Source organism: Panthera uncia, unplaced genomic scaffold (genome assembly GCF_023721935.1).
Source record: "Panthera uncia isolate 11264 unplaced genomic scaffold, Puncia_PCG_1.0 HiC_scaffold_1612, whole genome shotgun sequence".
NCBI classification, from domain to species: domain Eukaryota; kingdom Metazoa; phylum Chordata; class Mammalia; order Carnivora; family Felidae; genus Panthera; species Panthera uncia.
Window position 1 is genome coordinate 1 of NW_026058264.1, and position 18,788 is coordinate 18,788.

Below are 18,788 nucleotides of genomic sequence, written 5' to 3' on the forward strand. Positions count from 1 at the left end.
CCTCCTTTCCCTCTTTCTTTCTTTCTTTTCTTTCTTTCTTTCTTTCTCTTTCTTCCTTCCTTCCTTCCTTCCTTTCTTCCTTTCTTCCTTTCTTCCCTCCTTCCTTTCTCTTTCTTTCTTTTCCTTCCTTCCTTCCTTCTCTCCCTCCCTCCTTTCTTTCTTTCTTTCTTTCTTTCTTTCTTTCTTTTCTTTCTCTTCCTTCCTTCCTTTCTTCCCTCCCTCCTTTCTCTTTCTTTCTTTTCCTTCCTTCTTTCCTTCTCTCCCTCCCTCCCTCTTCTTTCTTTCTTTCTTTCTTTCTTTCTTTCTTTCTTTCATCAAACTATATGTATTGACAATCAGGCTCTGGAATCAGAGAGGAGGATGGGACAGAAACAGAGCAAGAAGCTCCTGGGGAAGACAGAAAGTAAACAAATCATTACAAACGGAATGAGTAGGCAGTAGCAACAGCAGTAATAACTCCCAATTATTAAGAACTCATGGTGTGTTGGCCTCACTTATGCTCCCGGCTCCAGTGCCAGAGGACTCAAACCATCCCAACTGTACAGAAAGGGCTAGGCCACACAGTTGGTAAGTGGCAGAGGTGAGGTGACAGCCTCAGAAATGCCCAAAGGCTCTTCCCCCAAAGACAGCCCTCAGCTTTCAGAAGCCGGGCCTGTCAGCTGTGAATAATACTCCAAAGCTTCAAAGCAGAATGCACCAGATGCAGAAGCCTGTAGGGCAACCCGGGAGCCCCTCTGGGAGTCAGGTTGTTTGCATAGCCCTGGCCTGTTCTGCAGGACCAAAGCCCAGTCCTCTGAGGAGTTTAAGCTTACTGGGAAGGACCGGTCCTAACAAGGTGCTTCAAGAAGTGACTAGGTAGGACTGCCAGCATGCGCACGGCCAGTGCCCAGGTCTTGGCCTGAGAGGACAGGGGGACAGAGCTCGGGCAGTGTGGCTCATGGAGCTGAGGGGAAGGCCAAAGTGCCTGGGGGCATTACACAGGCAGGGAGGCTGGAGACTGGGAGATGAGCGGTGATGGGTAGCACAGGGCAGAGTGAGAGTTGAACAGAAGTCCCATTTGAACCCAGAGGAGAAAGTCTCCCTTTGGTTTTGTTTGCTAAACAAGTGAGATTAAGAGAGAGTGACCCAGCATCTCCAGAAAGCAACCATCCAGGGACAGAACCAAAAGTCAAAGTCCAGCATGTCAACCAAGGTCGATAGCTATGAAAACCCCAAGTCTGCAGGGACCAGAGAAGGTATGAGGGTGCCACCATGGTCACTGGTCCCCAGGCCCTTGCCGCACCTGGGAAGAGCCAAGGGGAGCCGCCTGAACCCGTGGCTGCTTGTGCAGTCCCCGCTCTGAGATAAGATCAGGTTCAGAGAGGGCCCTCGGCCCTCTGTCCGTCACTGACTTTGGTGAAAACTCTCTCCCATTTCTCATAATCTTCTGCTTTGCCTGGCAAATCAAACCAAACCACAAACCATGGCTTTCTCGCACATGAAGCCCCACGTGAGTCATCTCCACAACCACTTTTGAATCCAAGCGCTGGGAGGACGACCCCTTGCTCAATAGGGAGAAAATCCAGTGGAAAATCACCCCCAGAACCTGGGCTCCTGTTGAGCCACCGCTCTGGGAAAGTCATGTGGTGAGGTAGGCAAGGGCAAGTCAGCCGTGTACCTGGGGTGTTAAGTGTGTGTGGGCCCCCTACAGCACCAGCAGGCCCGGAGGAGAGCAGTGGAGATGTGGCCAAAGAGGCTGCAGAGATCCGGAGGCTGTGCCAAAGGGCGCAGTTTATTCTAGATGCAACGAGAAGCCGTCACAGGGTTTGAAGCAGGGGAGACACATGATCTGATTATAATTTTTTTTAAACATCACACTGGCTAGTGTGTGCAAAGGAACGGGAGGGGGCATCAGGGCAGTGGTGGAGTAGGGAGAGATATTGTAGCAGTTCAGGGGAGAGATGAGAGTGGCAGGGATGCGAGCCATGGGGTAGAAACAGAGACGGGGGGGGGGGGGGGGGGGGGGGGGGGGTGGTGGCTCAAAATGTATTTTGAAGGTCGACCCAACAGAACTTGCATATGAATTAGGTGTAGAGGCTGAGAGAAAGGCGAGAATTGAGGATGACATCTCAGTTTCTGGCTTGAGTAGCTGGGGGGCTGATGGTGACATTTCCTAGGACAGGAAGACTAAGATGAAGTTTTTTTTGGGGGGGGTTCATTCGTTTGTAGTGGGAAACTGAGAGTTCCATTGTGGACATGTTGAGTTTGAACTGTGTGACAGCTAAGTGAGTGCATCAATGAATTACAAACCATTGAAAAACTCATGTGTTCATACCAGTAATAAGTTGATAAGGAAAGAGGGAGGGAAGGAAGGGAGGGATGGATAGGGGAGAAAGACGACTCTTACTCATAGCAGAATGTCAGGGGTTGACGGGGCAACATGTAGGTGGTGCCTGGAATTAGAAAAGGATCATTTTCTTGGGGCTCCTGGACGGCTCAGTCGGTTAAGCATCCAACTCTTTATTTCAGCTCAGGTCATGATCTCAGTTTGTGGGTCTGAGCCCCGTGTCAGGCCCTGCACTTGCAGCATGGAGTCTGCTTGCGATCCTCTCTCTCCCTCTCTCTCTGCCCCTTCCCTGCTTGTGCACTCTCTCTCTCTCTCTCTCTCTTTCTCAAAATAAATAAACTTTAAAAAAAATTATAAATATAGGGACACCTGGGTGGCTCAGTTGGTTAAGCGTCCAACTCTTGGTTTCGGCTCAGGTCGTGATCTCACAGTTTCAGGGGTTCAAGCCCTGCGTTGGGCTCTGCACTGGCAGTGCGGAGCCTGCTTGGGATTCTCTCTCTCTCCCTCTCTTTCTACCCCTCCCCCACTCATGCTGTCTCTGTCTCAAAATAAATAAATAAACTTAAAGAAAAATTTTTTCAAAATTATAAATATAAACTAAAAGCATCATTTTCCAATCATCCCAGCACAGGATGAATCAGGCAAGAATCATCAGTGGATATTAAATATAGAGGCAAATTTTGATGGAGAACAGGATATTTGCATGGTTTTAAAATGTCTCCCCATAGACCATGTGTTAGTTACAAGGGAAAGAAAACAAAACAAAACAGTAATTGCACAGTGGAGCAATCAGAGAGCACCTTGACAAGATGGTCAAAATTAACATCATCAGCAAGGGGTACCGTGTGCTCCCAGATGTGATACTCTGAGAAAAACACAGCCTAACCGAGGCAGTATTCCAGCAGAGTATAAATAACCTGACGCTAATCCTGAGAAGACATCAGGCAAACCCAAAGTGAGGAATGTTCTATTTAAAAAAAAAAAAAAATAGGAAGGGGACTGTTTTCTTCAAAAACGTCAATGTCGTAAAAGACAAAGGCTGTGGAAATGTTCCAGATAAAAGGAGGCCAAAGGGGCATGACAATCCAGTGCCAAGTCCGCCCCTAGACCAGATCCTTTACTGAAGGTGAAAAAAATGCCATAGGAAATATTTTTGGGCTAAATGACAAAACTGAAATAGGAATGGTAGGTAGATGAGATCAAGGTACTACAGCAATGTTACATTTACTGAGTTTGAAAACTGAATCTGGGTAAAGGGAATACAGGTGTTTTGTGTGCTATTTTTATTTTTGCAACCCTTCTGAAAGTTTGAAATTATCTCCAACTAAAAAGATTTATTGCAATTGAGTATACAAGTCTGGCGTTCCAAGGAGAGAACTGGACTAGAGACACAAATGCAGGAGCCATCAGGACGTAGATGGTGTTTAAAGTCCTAAGAACAGCTGAGCTAATGGAGGAGATATCAAAGATGGAAAGAAGGGCCAGGACCGTGTCTGGGGAACACCGATGCTCAGAGATCAGGCAGAGAAAACAGAACCAGCCAAGACGTCAGAGGAGGAGGTGGGTGGAGGGAAACCAGTGGGGTGAGGTGTCATGGAAACCAAGAGAAAATAGTGTTTCAAGGAGTGACTAACTGTGGCACATGTTGCTAAGAGGTTGCCCAAGATGGAGGCAGAGATATGACCACAGATTTTAGCAAGATGGAGATCACAGGAGACCTTAACAAGAACAGTGTCAGTGAGCTCAGAGTGAAAGAAGCCAGATTATAGTGGTTCCCAGGCGAAGAAGTATGACAGCATCAGAAGCCCCTGCAGTCATTTCCGATCCCTTCATGACTTAGAGGGAACAACCGTCATCTGTGTTTGGTCCCTAAGGACCTGCACCTTTTTCTGTGCCTGTGCCCCCCACCCACCTTGTGAGGCAGAGCCCACACGTCATTATAAAAACCAAAAAGGCCAGACACTGGCTTCTCCAGCTCCCTGATAGATAGGCAAGGTAAGTGGTCTGGGCTCTGTCACCTACGAGGAGCAGCTGGAAGAGCTCAGAATGTATTCTGGCAACGGGTGATGACGGTCATAGGAGCAGGGCCTCCAGTTTCTAGAGGCCGCAGGGGCTCTGTGTCCAGCCAGCACCCAGTGTCCAGTGTTGAGGTGTTGGCTGTGGGCCCTTCAGCAGAGCAAATGTCTCTTCATATGCAGGTCTTACGGCAGAAGTTGTGGTGCTACCCCTGGTGTGCAGCTTCCAAACCAGGTGCTCCCGGAGATGCTGTGAGCTCCTCAATGTCTTACTCATGAATTCTCTCCCCACTTAATCAGCCAGGGTTAGTTGCTTTTGCTTGCAACTATGAACCCCGACTGAAGGAGGCTTTTGCATTTTCTTGCCTAGAGGGGGAATTCCTCTATGCCATCTTCCCCAAAGTCTGCCTCTCAGGGGTGTATCAAGTATCCAGTGTCCTTAGCCAGTGGACAGTGTAGACAGAATGGCCTCCCAGTGGTTGCACTCTTGAGGATCTCCCTCCACCCTAATACCTGATACCCTATCTCCCCTTTTCAGATCTCAAGACAGTAGCCACCTTTCTGCCATCACTGAAGCAAAATGTCCCAATGTGGATGTGTGTGCCTGCTCCCCATTTTATCTTGGCTTTCTAGAAAACAAGCTCTAACCACCACCACCACCCCCTCTCCAGAGACTCCTTGGAGCCTGTGGTTTTCTAGCTATTTTGCCATTGAGTATGGGAAAGGAGATAAGGGAAGAGCACAAAGTTGAAATGCTTCCAGAAGCGTCTAGTAGGTTTCTCTCTTATTAACACTGGTTTGTTGTTCCCTGCCCGAAATCAGACCATGTCTGTCATCACCCTGGGCTGGGGCAGGATGAATCAGACCCTGTACATCTAGGGAATCCTCAGGGATCTCCCCAGCCACCCTTGGCACAGAACCCAAAACAACTGAATGAACCAGGGTGAATTTCCAACCATGACACTGACAAGAGCCAAACCATGCATGAGAGCCACCTCCTCAGTCCACTGAATGTCCACATTGTGGGACTATTCCTTCACTTATGACTGTGTCTAGAAGCCTGACGCCTTCCCAGAAGCCCCAGTTACATGTCTGGTCTCTGAGGGAGATTCACACTGACTGTGGGGCTTGGAGACAGTCAGCACTAGACAGCAAGACACGCTGTGCTGGTCCTGCTCCCCTGAGTACAAGATTGCCAGGTCAACATTCTCTTCCAAAGGGCTCTTTTGCCACATACCTTAACCCATTGATGTACCACAACTTGCTTTGGGTGGAAAAGGCAGAGATTTCATAATCCAGCTGGGAAAAATGAGACTTGAGAAGGCAAGAAGGACTTTCAGTGTGACAGAACCATGCCAACTGAGGGCTACAGGTGCCAGCCCTGGTGATCCATCCACATCAGCTGTTGATGGCATCATCCACCGGGCTTACCTTTTGGTAGGTAAAGGTTCCCATATGCTCCCTTCTATTCTTCCTCTTTCATCTAGTAAATACAGCATTTGGGGGGAAGTGCATAGTTCTCTGGAGATTCACCAAGGCAAAGGTATGAGCACTAGAATATAGACCAATGAAAGGATGTTGTTGCTTTGCCCTCAAGAAGTGGCTTATTCTCCAAACAAAATTTGTTCATTATCTCCTGGGTTGTTGATCTGCTTCTCTTAGTGGGACTGGTCTATACCAAAGCTGGTGCATCTTCCCACCCATGGAGCTGCCTTAAAGGAGGCTAGACAGAGGGTAGGGGTTGGAGACATGGAATCACCCAAGACACCAGAAAAATGCCACCTGTGTCAGGCTGTGAGAGATGGTCACCCGAGGCTAACTTTGCCCATCTTCCTCCACATCCTTTTGCAAGGTTGGGCTAAGGGTAAGAAGCCCTCAAATGCTCTGGCCTCATTGTTTCTGGCTCCAAAAATCTCTCTTCCATGTCCCTTTCCCAACCACAAGCCATGGCATTTGGAAGCTGTAAATCTTTGAGACTGTTCCCAACCCGTCATTTTATAGTCAAGGTGACCTTTGCTCCAGACGTGCTGCAAAGGCTGAAGGTAGAAGACATGTTCCAGGCTGCAACGTGGAGAATACATTCGGGATTCATGCATGGTACTCCTTGGCCCGGCCAGAAGCCCAGCATGTGGCAAAAAGGAGGAAAATGGCTGGAAATCTCCCCAAAGCTGACTGTGCAGTTCTTCTGAATTTTCGCACCACAAACCTAGCCAAGTGTCCGGAATGGATGAGAAACAGATCAGTGGCCTATTGGTGTTAGAGTCCAACTCTGATGCTCATATTCCCTGAGAGATGCCCAGGCACCCTGATCTCAGACTTTCTGGGGCTCTGACGTCAAAGAGGGTCCTCAAAAGCAGTGAGTTTCTAAGAAAAATCTGAACCTCATTTAAGCCATCTGGTAGGCCTCTGACAACATCTTTTTTAGCTTGACAACACACTAGGCCTCTATTTCTCTCCACTTTGAAGTAACTAAAGTTCACTCTGTATCCACAATTCCTGTGTCTTTCTGACTCAGGCTCTCCTCTCCCACCAGGAGCAGATACTAGACTCAAGCAGAGTCTCCCTAGTTGGCGTTGGACTGGCGGTCTGTGCAAGTTATGCCCTGGAGGGGGCACCACAAGAACGACCATCATCTGTGGAGCTGCGAGGGGATGTGTGGATCACCTTTGATGAGAGAGAGTGTTAGGCTGAAAAACATCTTCCCAAAGATGTCTATGCCCCAATTGGCAGAACCTGAGAGGATGTCACCTTGCATGGCAAAGGAGTTCAGTAGATGGGATTAAATTAAGGATCTTGAGATGGGGAGACTATCCTGGATTATCTGTGGGCCCAACTCAGTCACAAAGGTCCTTACAAGAGGGAGGCGGGAGGTCAGAGTGAGCAGCAGGAGATGTGATAAGGGAAACAGAGATCTTGAGTGATGGGAGGAAGGTGTCACGAGTAAAGGAATGCTGAAAAGAGCAAAGAACAGTGTTCTCCAGAAGCCTGCAGAAGGAATACGACATGGCAACACCTTGATTTTAAACTTCTGACCCCCAGGGGTCCCAGGGGCTTCTGTCAGTTAAGTGTCCAATTCTTGATTTCAGCTCAAGTCATGATCTTGTGGTTTGTGGGTTTCGAGTCCCGCATTGGGCTCTGCACTGACAGTGCAGAGCCTGCTTGGGATTCTCTCTCTCTCTCTCTCTCTCTCTCTCTCTAATAAATAAATAAACTTTAAAAAAAATGTCTGACCTCCAGAAAGGTAAGAAAATACATCTGTTTTGTTTTAAGTCACTATATTTTTGGGAAGTTATTGTAGCAGCAATAGGAAACGAATACAGAGACCTAGGGTGGAGATTCATAGGACAAGGAGGGAGAGCTAGGGGTGGCCCCAGCAGGTCATAGATATTCTGGCTCTGGGTGATTCAGTGCCAGAGAGTAATAGAAAAACCCAATTCACCTGGCTTACACACAAGGGAAAGTCCAAAGGCAGGTGGCTGCAACCAAGCTGGGTTGGTTTGGCCACTCAGTGATGTTACAGAGGATGTTGATTCTTCCTATCAGTCTGTTCTTTTTTTTTTTTTTTTAAGTTAGCTCTATATGCAACATGGGGCTGGAACTCAAGACCCTGAGATCAAGAGTTGCATGCTATACTGACTGAGCCAGCCAGGCGCCCCACCCATCAGTCCATTCTTGTAGGCTCACTGTTCTCAGTCACAAGATGGCTGCCAAAGTTCCAGATATTGCATCCAAGGCACTCCATTGCCAAGATTCAGAAAAGAAAACCATTTCACCTTTGAGTCTCTTTGAGAATGAGGAAAACTTTTCCAGAACACCCACACCCATCTCTAGAGGACTACTCCTCACATCTACATTGTTGGCCAGAATTGTACCACATGCCCATGCTTAAACCAATCCCTGGCAAACAGTATGGGAACATAATATGGCTCCCAGAAACCAGCCTCCCTGAAGCATTTGCCTTTTAGGCTTTCTAAAGTTTTATTTATTTATTTTGAGAGAGAGAGAGCATGAGCAGGGGAGAGGCAGGGAGAGGGAGAGAGAGAATCCCAAGCAGGTGCCACACTGTTAGGACAGAGCCCAACGCAGGGCTTGAAGTCACAAACCATGAGACTGTGACCTGAACCTAAATCAAGAGTTGGTTGCTTAACCAACTGAGCCATCCAGGTGCCCCTGCCTTTTAGACTTTTAGCCAGGGAGCAGAGACCTGAAGTAAATCGGAGTTGAGTTGGCAAGGAGGAAGGGTGTAAATCCATGTTGGGCAGGCATCCAGAAGTGTCTGTTCCACTTCTGTATGGGGCGGGCTTCACAGAACGCCAAAAGTGTCTCTCCCTGTTATTCCACACAGCTCTGGAGCTTACACAACCTGTTCTATGTTCACCTGGCTTTCATCCTTCATCTGTGCATGGAATGGGGTGGTTAGCTTGTTTCAGTCACCTTGGAGCACACACTCTGAGTGACAACCCCACCATACCACCTTGGTGCCTGAGCTCTCCCTCACCTGGCCAGTTGCCTTGAATTACAGCGTGGAGCCTGAGTGAACCATCTGGCTCTCAGGTAACAGGGCCAGTGTTCTGCTGTCTCACAGGCACACTCCACCTGCAGCCACAACTGAGATGGGAATAGTTGGGGCTACTGTCCTCAAGAAGTGGCTCCTCAAGCTTCATGGGTTTCTCTGTCTTGTTACTCCCCAGAAGCAGACAGCTGCTCTTTCAGCCTGCCCGGCTTCAGCTTCCTCTGCCTGCTCATCATGGGTGAGCAGGTTCCCCAGGTCCCTCTCCATCTGGCCACATTGTGGACTTCTTTTCCTGCAGTCACTGCTCACTTCACAAAAGGCATCATGGGAACTTGTCCCCAATACAGAGGACTCCTGCACTCACTTCACTGTCCCCTTCACCTACTTTAGTCTCCCTGTCCCATCCACGAGATGGGAGAACCAGGAGGGACAGGGACACACACACACACACACACACACACACACACACACACTGAAATGTGGGGTGGGAGAGATAAGGAACGAAGAAGGAAAATGACCTAAATGTCATGATGTCATGTGGTGTTACAGATTGGGTCCTGGAACAGAAAGAAGACGGAGTAGAAGAACTGGTGCGATGGGAATGAAGTCTATAGACAGTCAAGTGTACCCTTGCGATGTTCATCTCTTAGCTTTGACAAAGGTACTGTGGCATATGTGTGAGACATTAACATTACGGGAAGCTGGGTGAAGGGCATATGGGAACTGTCTATCCTATCTTTGCAACTTTCCTATAAATCTGCAGTTATTCAGAATTAAGAGGTCTTTTTTTTTTTTTTTAAGGGAAAGAAAATAGTGTCAGGCCCACCCCATGCTCTTACAGTGTTTCCCACGGCCGGGCTGCTGCCATAGCCTCTGTCCCAGACCCAACCCTAAGACCGACGCTCTCCAGAGGAAGCAGGAAGGTGGAGAATTTTTAAACCAAAAAGGCTCTGGCATGGATAGTTCCTGGGGTTGTTAGTAAGTACTCGGGGAAAGGGGGGAAGTGAATACGAGAACCAGTGAAGCTAAAAAGGCTTCTGAACTGCAGGACTCTAACAGCCATTAATAGGATCGAGGTTTTAGAACTTTGCAAGAAGGAGCCATATCATGCAGTGTTTCCCTCCAAATCTATTTAACAAGACACCTTCCTGACCCTGAGGCCCAGTTCTGACCTTCCAGGCCCAGGCCTCACTGGTGCCTCGGCTGGAGAACCCAACCTGCGCCCTGCTGCAGGAGCAGCCTGTCCGGAGCCCAGGCCCGCCATCGCTGTAACCACCTCACCTCAACGGGAAGCCCAGTCAGGTGCAGAAGAACATAGCCATCCTTTTGCGGATGACGAAACTGAGGCTGGGAGAAATGACATAATTCTCCCACGCTCACCGCGGTCAGCTAATGAGGCTGTGCCTTCCCTACCTGTGCTCTCCTCTGAAACCTGCTCCCAGAGAAAGCCCTCGTACCCATCACCTGACTCACCCCTGTCACCTGACTCACCACCACCATCCTGCTATCTCCACACCAGCAGGAATCACTGGAACTTCGTGGTTTTTGCCCACTGCCAGCTGCTCCCTGCCTTGTCCTTCCTGTTCCCACACCTGAGGCCAGATTTGCTGACCCAAGAGTCTGAGCTCCACCAACTGGCCCCTCTCCCCACCGCTGCTACAGTTAACCTGCCCTTCCCTCAACCAGGTGATGACCAGAGACAGGATTGGGGACAGAAGGGAGCGGGGAGGCACAGAAAGCAAGGATCTTCACTGCCGGGTGCTGTGCTGGACCCCGAGGGACAGTGAAGGGATGGTGAGAACCTAGTGTGGGGCCTGGTGTCCCAGACCACAGGGCACCAACCTTCCTTACCTGCCACTCTCCTTTAAGCGACCCAGATGTTAACTAGGAGATATGACGGGACCCTCTCCTGCAGATTTTAAAGCTCAGAGGGCTGGTGGGTGTGGGCCTTGTGTGACACTCCACTACCTGCGAGCCAGTGACACTGTCCCCATAGAACTCTTGAAATGCTTCTATGCTCCATATGTTTTTATTTTGCAGAGGGAGGTCCCATGCAAAGGCACTGACCTTTCTCTGGTATTTACTTTGAGTTGCATTAAAATTGAGGGGCACCTGGGTGGCTCAGCCAGTTAAGCATCTGACTCAATTTCAGTTCAGGTCATGATCTCAACGGTTGTGAGTTCGAGCCCGTGTTGGGCTCTGTGCTGACAGCGCGGAGCCTGCTTGGGATTCCCTCTCTTCCTCTGTCCTTCTCCCACTTTCTGTCTCAAAAATAAATAAATAAACCATTAAAAAAAATTTTTTTAATGGTTTATTTATTGTTGAGAGAGCGAGAGACGGAGTATGAGCTGGGAAGGGGCAGAGAGAGGGAGATAGAATCCACAAAGCAGGCTCCAGGCTCTGAGCTGTCAGCACAGAGCCTGAGGTAGGGCTTGCACCTGTGAACCACGAGATCATGACCTGAGCTGAAGTCGGACGCCCAACCGACTGAGCCACCCAGGTGCCCCAATAAATAAACCTTTTTAAAAAATTGGGATACTTTCCCTTTCCACTCACAACCCATCCCAGAATGATAACATCAATGATAAACTGATGATAAACTTTTCTCGAGAAAGACCAGTAGCTTTAGGATGCTTAGCAGAGCGAATATTATTATTCAAAAGTTATGATTCTTTGTTCCCAAGGGATCTCTTTTTGAGTATAAGCAGTAATACATTTAATGATAGAATAAATGCATAATGAAATAACCAGACTAAAAGTCTGACATCACTGGACAAATGGGGAAACGATTTTTTTAAAAACACACCTCAGGCTGCAGACTGTGAGCGTCAGGTGCTTAGGGTTGTCTTAATTTATGAGGTACCTGTTGGCCTCCGAGCCCCCAACTGCTCATTCATACAGTCATCCATTCAGTGAGTGTTCCCTGAACTCCTCTTGTCCTCCTCTGTCACAGCCCCCTGCCTTAACTTTCTATAGCATGTGTCACTCTCTAAAGTTATTTTTTGATCTATTTGTTGTGTGGTTCTCTTGTCTATCTCTCCACTAGATTATCAGCCCCACAGAGCGGGGACTGTGTTGCTCCTGTTCAGTGCTGACTCTCCAGAACCCAGAACAATTCCAGAATAAACCACATACCACGTGCGTGTTAATGTCATCGTCATTATCTTCCAGTGTCACTGAGAGGCAGGTACTGTCAGATAGCTTGAGTTCAAACCCTGGCTCTGCTGCTAACAAGCTCCGTACTAGGGAAGTTACTTAACCCTCCCATGCCTCAGTTTCCCTAAGTAACCATGGGAGTGTATTGAGTTAATGTATGTGAAACACTTTGGAAGGATTCTAGCATATAAACGCTTCATAGCATTAGTTATAATTATTTAGTCAAGGCTAGCCCCAGGCCAAACTGTCTGTCTCCAAACCCCATCATCACTCCCACGCTGCTGGTCTGCTCCCCCCCACTCATTGTCAGCCCCGTTTGATAGAGGTCCCTGACGTCCTTAGACTTCCCCAGCCTCTGAGAGCCTCCAGCCACACACCCACAAGGAGTGCCTTCTGGGGCCATGCGCCATGCTCCAGAATGAGCTTCTGGCTCCAACACCCTATCATCACCTCTCCACAGAACGTTCTCCATCACCTCTCCACAGAACGGTCTCCATCCCGTTCCTGAGGACTAAAACAGCCGATCAACCGAACTGCATCTAAGTATTTAAGCACACCTGCCATTTCCCTTGACAAAGTAGTCCCTGGATGGTCCCACATTGGCAGAAGAGTAAAAAGCTCATGGTGAGTAGACTCGGCTGGAAGGCCCAGTCCCATGTCCTCCAGAACTCCTGCTCCTTGAGGACCTCTCCGTAACAACCACAGTCACCACGCATGGGCTCAAAGGGAATGGCCCAGGTGCAGGCACCGGATGCCCCATTTCCCCACAAGATAGCTGAGGACAGGTTGCAACGTTTATCAACTCTCCTCAGGCTCAGGGATGATTGGCCTCTCAGGCCCTCAGTGCCACCCTCATGATGCATCCTCAGCTGTATAGAGAAGGAATAATTTGGAGTGCCTGGGTGACTCTGTCAGTTGAATGTCAGATTTCTGCTCAGGTCCTGAACTCACAGTTCATGGGTTTGAGCCCCTCATCGACCTTACTGCTGTCAGCACGGAGCTCACTTTGGATTCTCTGCCACCCCCCCTCTCTGCCCCTTCCTCGCTCACACACACTCTCTCTCTCTCAAAAATAAATAAACACTGAAAAAAAAAGAGAAGGGATAATTTCCTTCGGTTCTCTTAAGGTGGAGCTAGGAATTAAACTGACGTAAGATCAGTAGGAGAAAAGCGCACACATTTTATCTGATATTTTTACATGTACATGCAAGTCCTCAAAAGGAAAATAAAGACCTAAAGAAGGCATTGGGCCCCAAAGCCTGACCAATTGTGGGAATGTGGTAAGACAAGGTGCCTCGGGCTGGGGACAGTAAATTGTGCGGCAGTGACTGGGAAATACATGGGGGAAACCAATAAAAGATAAGTTATTTTAGTGGGCTGGTTTGTACAGAGGCTTTCCAGCATTAACTCTCTACACTCTCCAGTGATAAGAAGGTTCTCATCCTGGTACAGGGAGGGCATTTCTCTCAGGGGAAATTTTATCGCCCGCTTTTAGGTAGAAAGGGGAAAGTCAGGGAGCCCTTACTGCATTAGCTATTGAAGTGCCTTCAGCTGAGAATAATCTGTATACTAAAGCTGCATATGACAAGTGAGGGGGATATCTTCTGATCCCCTGCAGCTGGAACACTCTTTCTTCTCTCCTTCTCCTGGCTGTATCCACTCACAGTGTCTGTCTGCAAATCTTTGGGTATATCCACTTCCTCCAGGAAGCCTTCCCTGATAGCACAAGCTGGAATTCCTTTCCTGCGCCTCCTGTCCAGGCCCCCGTTCACACAATATCACCTGATGCCCTGTCTGATCCCCTGAGAGGGGCCGCGGTAATCTTATCCTAATTGCTATCTCCAGCATGGGGCCTGGCATAGAGCGAGCCTTTTCTTACTATTTGTTGAGCTGCTAAAGAAAAATTTATTTCAGCTCCAGTGCTCAGATGATGTGTTTCTTGCTTCTGGTTAAAAAACTAAGCTGCTGGGGAGCCTGGGTGGCTCAGTCGGTTAAGCTTCTGACTTCAGCTCAGGTCATGATCTCGCGTTTCGTGAGTTCGAGCCCTGCGTCGGGCTCTGTGCTGACAGCTTGGAGCCTGGAGCTGCTTCAGATTCTGTGTCTCCCCCTCTCTCTTCCCCTCCCCTGCTCGCACTCTGTCTCTCTCTCTCTCTCAAAAATAAACACCAAAAAAAAAAAAATTTTTTTTTTAAAAACTCAGCTGCTGACGTACTGTTGGAAAACAGATTTCTGTGAAACATGAAAAAGTGAAGAGCATTAGGGAAAAACAGGAAGATATTTGTCTCCATTGTCCTACCTGTGGCTCCCAGGCTCTGCCCCCAGACTTTTTCCCATAGCCAGTGCTGCCCCGAGAGACGTTCAGGAGGTGAAAATAGTCTGCAGTGGGTTGGGTGGCACCATTCAGCTCAGGTCTGCGGCAAAACATGTCATCTCACTTCATCTTTATTTGATAGATATTTTTAATCTGAATGGACGATTTTAATTAAATATTAAATAAGTGTCAATGAAACAAGTATAAAGTAAAAGTGTTCATTCTCTTTGAAAATATTAAGACATGATAAAGACCTTAATAACATTTTATGTTTACTCCTCTCTTACCCCTCCTTCACCATCTTGTTCCCCATTATTTCTGACCCCTCCTGGGATAGTGGGTGGGGGGTGGGGAGGAGGGGAGAAGTGAGGCATTAGGGGGGAAAGAAACCTCCTTGTCAGGTACTGTCATAAACTGACATGGCTCTCTCTGAGACGAGAAGGTGTTGGAAACTGAATCTTCCCCTCGTGGGGCAGGAGTGGGTTCGTAGCAGATACCCCCAGTCAGTGGGGGCACTCTCTTGTAGTCCCCTTGACAAGAACACCTGCATCTATCCTCTGGTTGATCTGTTACTCCTCTCTGTAAAGGCCTTTTCACGGTGGCCCCTTCCGGGACACCCAGGAAAAGAGGCAAAAAGGAAAGGAGGCTAAAGCAATGAGCTAGCTGGGGAAGAACACCCTGACTGCATAAACAGTGAGCATAAAGGCCCTAAGCTGAGCATGCCTGAAGAACAGCAAGGAGGCCCATTTGGCTGGAGCACAGCGAGCAAGGGGGCAGAAGGAGGAGATGAAGGTAGAGAACAGCAGGGACTGGTGGGCACGGGGCCTGTAGGCCAGGACCTTGGCTTTACTCTGTGTGGGGTGGACGGCAAGCCATGGGAGGATTTTGCCAGGAGGAGTGACATGATCTGAATTTAGCTTTAAAAGGATGAGTCAGCCACTGTGTGGAGGATAGATGTGGGGAAAAGGGGGAATGGGAAAGCCGAATGATGGAGATTAACCGGGAGGCTTTGCAGTCATCCAGGTGAGAACCAGTAGTGGCTCAGACCAGGCTGGAAGTGCTGAAGGGAGTGAGAGAGGGATGTGGCATCCTTTGGAAGTAGAGTCAACAGAATCCCTGGCAGACTGGATCAGAAGTATGAAAGAAAGAGAAGAATCAAAGCTGACTCCAAAGTTTCGGGCCTCAGCAAATTCGTGGAAGGAGAGTGTTTGCCTGAGGAAGACTGCGTATTGATGATAAGGACGGAATCAGGAGATTGTTTGGATGTGATAATTTTGAGATGTTAGATTATCAGTTGGCAAAGTCACGCAGGCAGTTGGATGCATGAGTCAGGGGCTCAGGGAGAAGATCATGCTGGAGATATCAATTTTGGAGTCATCAGGATGTAGATGTCATATAAAGTCATGAGACTGAACTGGTCAAAAGGCAATGAAAGTAAATAAAGAGGAGAGGAGGTCCAAGGGCTAAACCTTGGAGCCTCCAACCTTAAGATATGGAGATACAGAGAAACTGCAAAGACTCTGAGAAAAGCGCCCAGTAGGCAGGAGAATCAGCAGTATCTCAGAAGCCAGTATGAAGCAAGTCTTCAGGAATGACCGACTGTGTCAAATGCTACAGGGGTGGAGAAGATGCATTGACCACTGGCAACATGGGATCACTGGGGACCTTGACAATGGCCCTTTGGGCAGAGTGAAACCTGATTAAGTGTGGCCAAAAGAGAATGGGGAGGAGAGGAAGCAGAGACAGTGGCACAAATCTTTTGAAGACTTTGCTGTAAAGGACAAAAGAGAGGCAGTAGCTAGATGTGGGAGGGAGATGTGAAGTCAATGGAGGTTTGGAGGTTCGTTTTGTTTTTAAGATAGGAGACATTAGAGCGTGTTTTTTTGATAACTGGAATAATAATGTAGGAGAAAAAGAGACTTGCCAGAGTGAAGTGCTTAGGTGGGCAAGAAAGGATTAAATCTAGAGAGCATCAAAAGGGACTGATCTCAGATCATGGGCATCATGATAGAGTAGAGTAAATGGGCATCAATACAAGCAGAATGGCCAGGGTAGCATGTGGGAGCTCTATTCATGTTCTCAATGAAATATGGACTGAGGTCATCAGCAGAGAGTGAGGAGGGAGACGAAGGTTGGAGGAAAGAGGAGAAGGTGTGAAATAGTTTAGGAGAGTGGAAAATGGAGGCAGATTGCCAGGCAAAAACAAAAGCTCACTTGAGATCACTAGTTATGGAGTTGAGTGAAACCAACCAGCATGGTTGTTTTTCCAGCCAACTGAGCAACCCCAGAGGAGGCATGGAATCGACACAGACTTCAAAGAATTGTGATAAAATACCTTTTTTAAAAAATTTTGTTTTAACAGCAAAGATGTTTAACACATCCGCAAAGTATATTGGGAAAAGTGAAATAGAAACTCTCAAAAAATGAAAGTAAAAATTTAATGTAACTTCATTTAACTTAAAGTTAAAAAAAAGGAAAGAAACTCTCACATATATCAGGTAAGACTGTAAATTGGTGCAATTAACTTCAGAAATTATTTCCTAAGTCTTCAAAATATTCATTTTGCCCTTCTTCCGTGAAACAGATGTTTACAAAGTCACAACATGAAAAAATCCTCAAGATATAATGTCATGTGCTAACAATAAGTAGGATAAAATACATTTTGAAAAGTCACAGGGAAAATCCCCAAATGTTGATTGTAGTTATCTTTGGCTAGTAGGATTATAGATTATTTTCATTTTTTTCGTTATTGCTTCTTGTATTTTCCAAAATGGGATGTATTTCTGCCAAATCAGAAAAAGAAAATACTATGTTTAAAAATATGATCCTTCCTGGGGCACCTGGACGGCTCAGCTGGTTAAGCAGCTGACTTCGGCTCAGATCATGATCTCATGGTTCATGAGTTTGAGTCCAGCATCAGGCTCCCCACTGACAGTACCGATGGAGCCTGCTTGGGATTCTCTCTCTCTCCCCCTCTCTCTGCCCCTCCCCCATTTGTGCTTCTCTCTCAAAATAAATAAATAAACTTAAAAATATATATACGGTCCTTTCTGAAAGCAGGAGGATGGATTTGAAGGCAACAGAGTTTTTCCCAATCCTGAGATTCATGTAGAGTCTCCACAGTCTGGTATTCCAGACTGTGCAAATTCCAGGCACATCCAAAAACTCCCTCTCAGTCTGTTTACCTCATCAGAGTTAAACACCCTAAAGTTTTAACCTGAAGATAAAAGGAGTATTTCATGTACAACGAACTATTTATTCAAGGTGTAATAACAGATTCTTATTCTAGAGTGATCAGCGTCTCCCAACTCCTTCCTTTCCAGACTTGCCCCAGCCCTCGCCAGAATGTAGAGAAGGCTTTCTGAACTTGGAAACATCTAAATCCAGGAGGTATCCTGCCCAAGTTTTGTCAAATTATTTTACTTATAAATTCACCAAAGAAAGCATTAGAGTGCATTAAAAGAAACTTCTAGTAATGTATCAATCAGCTGTTGATAACATATGTTGGTAACATAACAAACAACCATAGAATGTCAACAGCACACAATAAAAAGCATGCATTTCACTTGTGTATTTGTGTGTTGGCTGGAGCCAATCTGATACAGGCTGAGCTCATCTGGGCAGCTCTAAGCTGCAAACTGGGACCAGATCTGCTCCATGCATCTCTTATCCTCCTTAGACCAGTGGGCTAACTTGGCATATTCTCCTGATGGCAGGGGGGAAATGTATGAAAAATTAAGCCCAACCATGCAAGTAGATGTCAAGTGCCTGCTTGGATGTCTGTTAACAGCCCATTGGCCAAAACAAGTCACATGACAACAAATAAGTTATCTCTAGTGGGAGGAACTGCAGAATCACAGGGAAAAAGCATGTGAATATCTGGGAGGAGTGAAGAACCTGAGCCAATAAATCAGCCTACCATTAGCAGTAAAGAAAGAAAAATTTAAAAATGCAAACATGGAAGATAGAAATTAATTTACAACGACTTAATTCCTTAATCAAAATCTAATTGTGGATAGCTCCTATTCCTAGTTACTTTCTCAACACCCCTGTTGAAACTCTACCCCCAAAGCCCCTGTATTCAGTCCTTGAGCGGCATTTCTTATACCCATCTCTTCCAGAGGAATGAGTTGAGCCAGAGACCCAGGCTAGATCGGTCAGCAGGTTAATGGACATCAGCCTAGGGAAAAAAAAGAAATCTTGGTTTTACTATCCTGGGTATACCAGCGTCTGAAGCCCCTCTAAGCCCTCCAAGCCAGTCTCAATGCCATCCAGTCTGCCTAGCATTCCAAAGCCCCATCAAGTGACGAGGAAACAGGTCTAAAGGGTCATTTCTCTAATCTTTCCTGGAGGCTGGAGGCTGAAGCCTGAGCTACATACTATCAGGTTCCTTCAGTGGGAGATGAGGTTTGGGAATTCTGTCATCATAGGGAGACCACCATTCATCTGAAACACCCAAAAAGAACA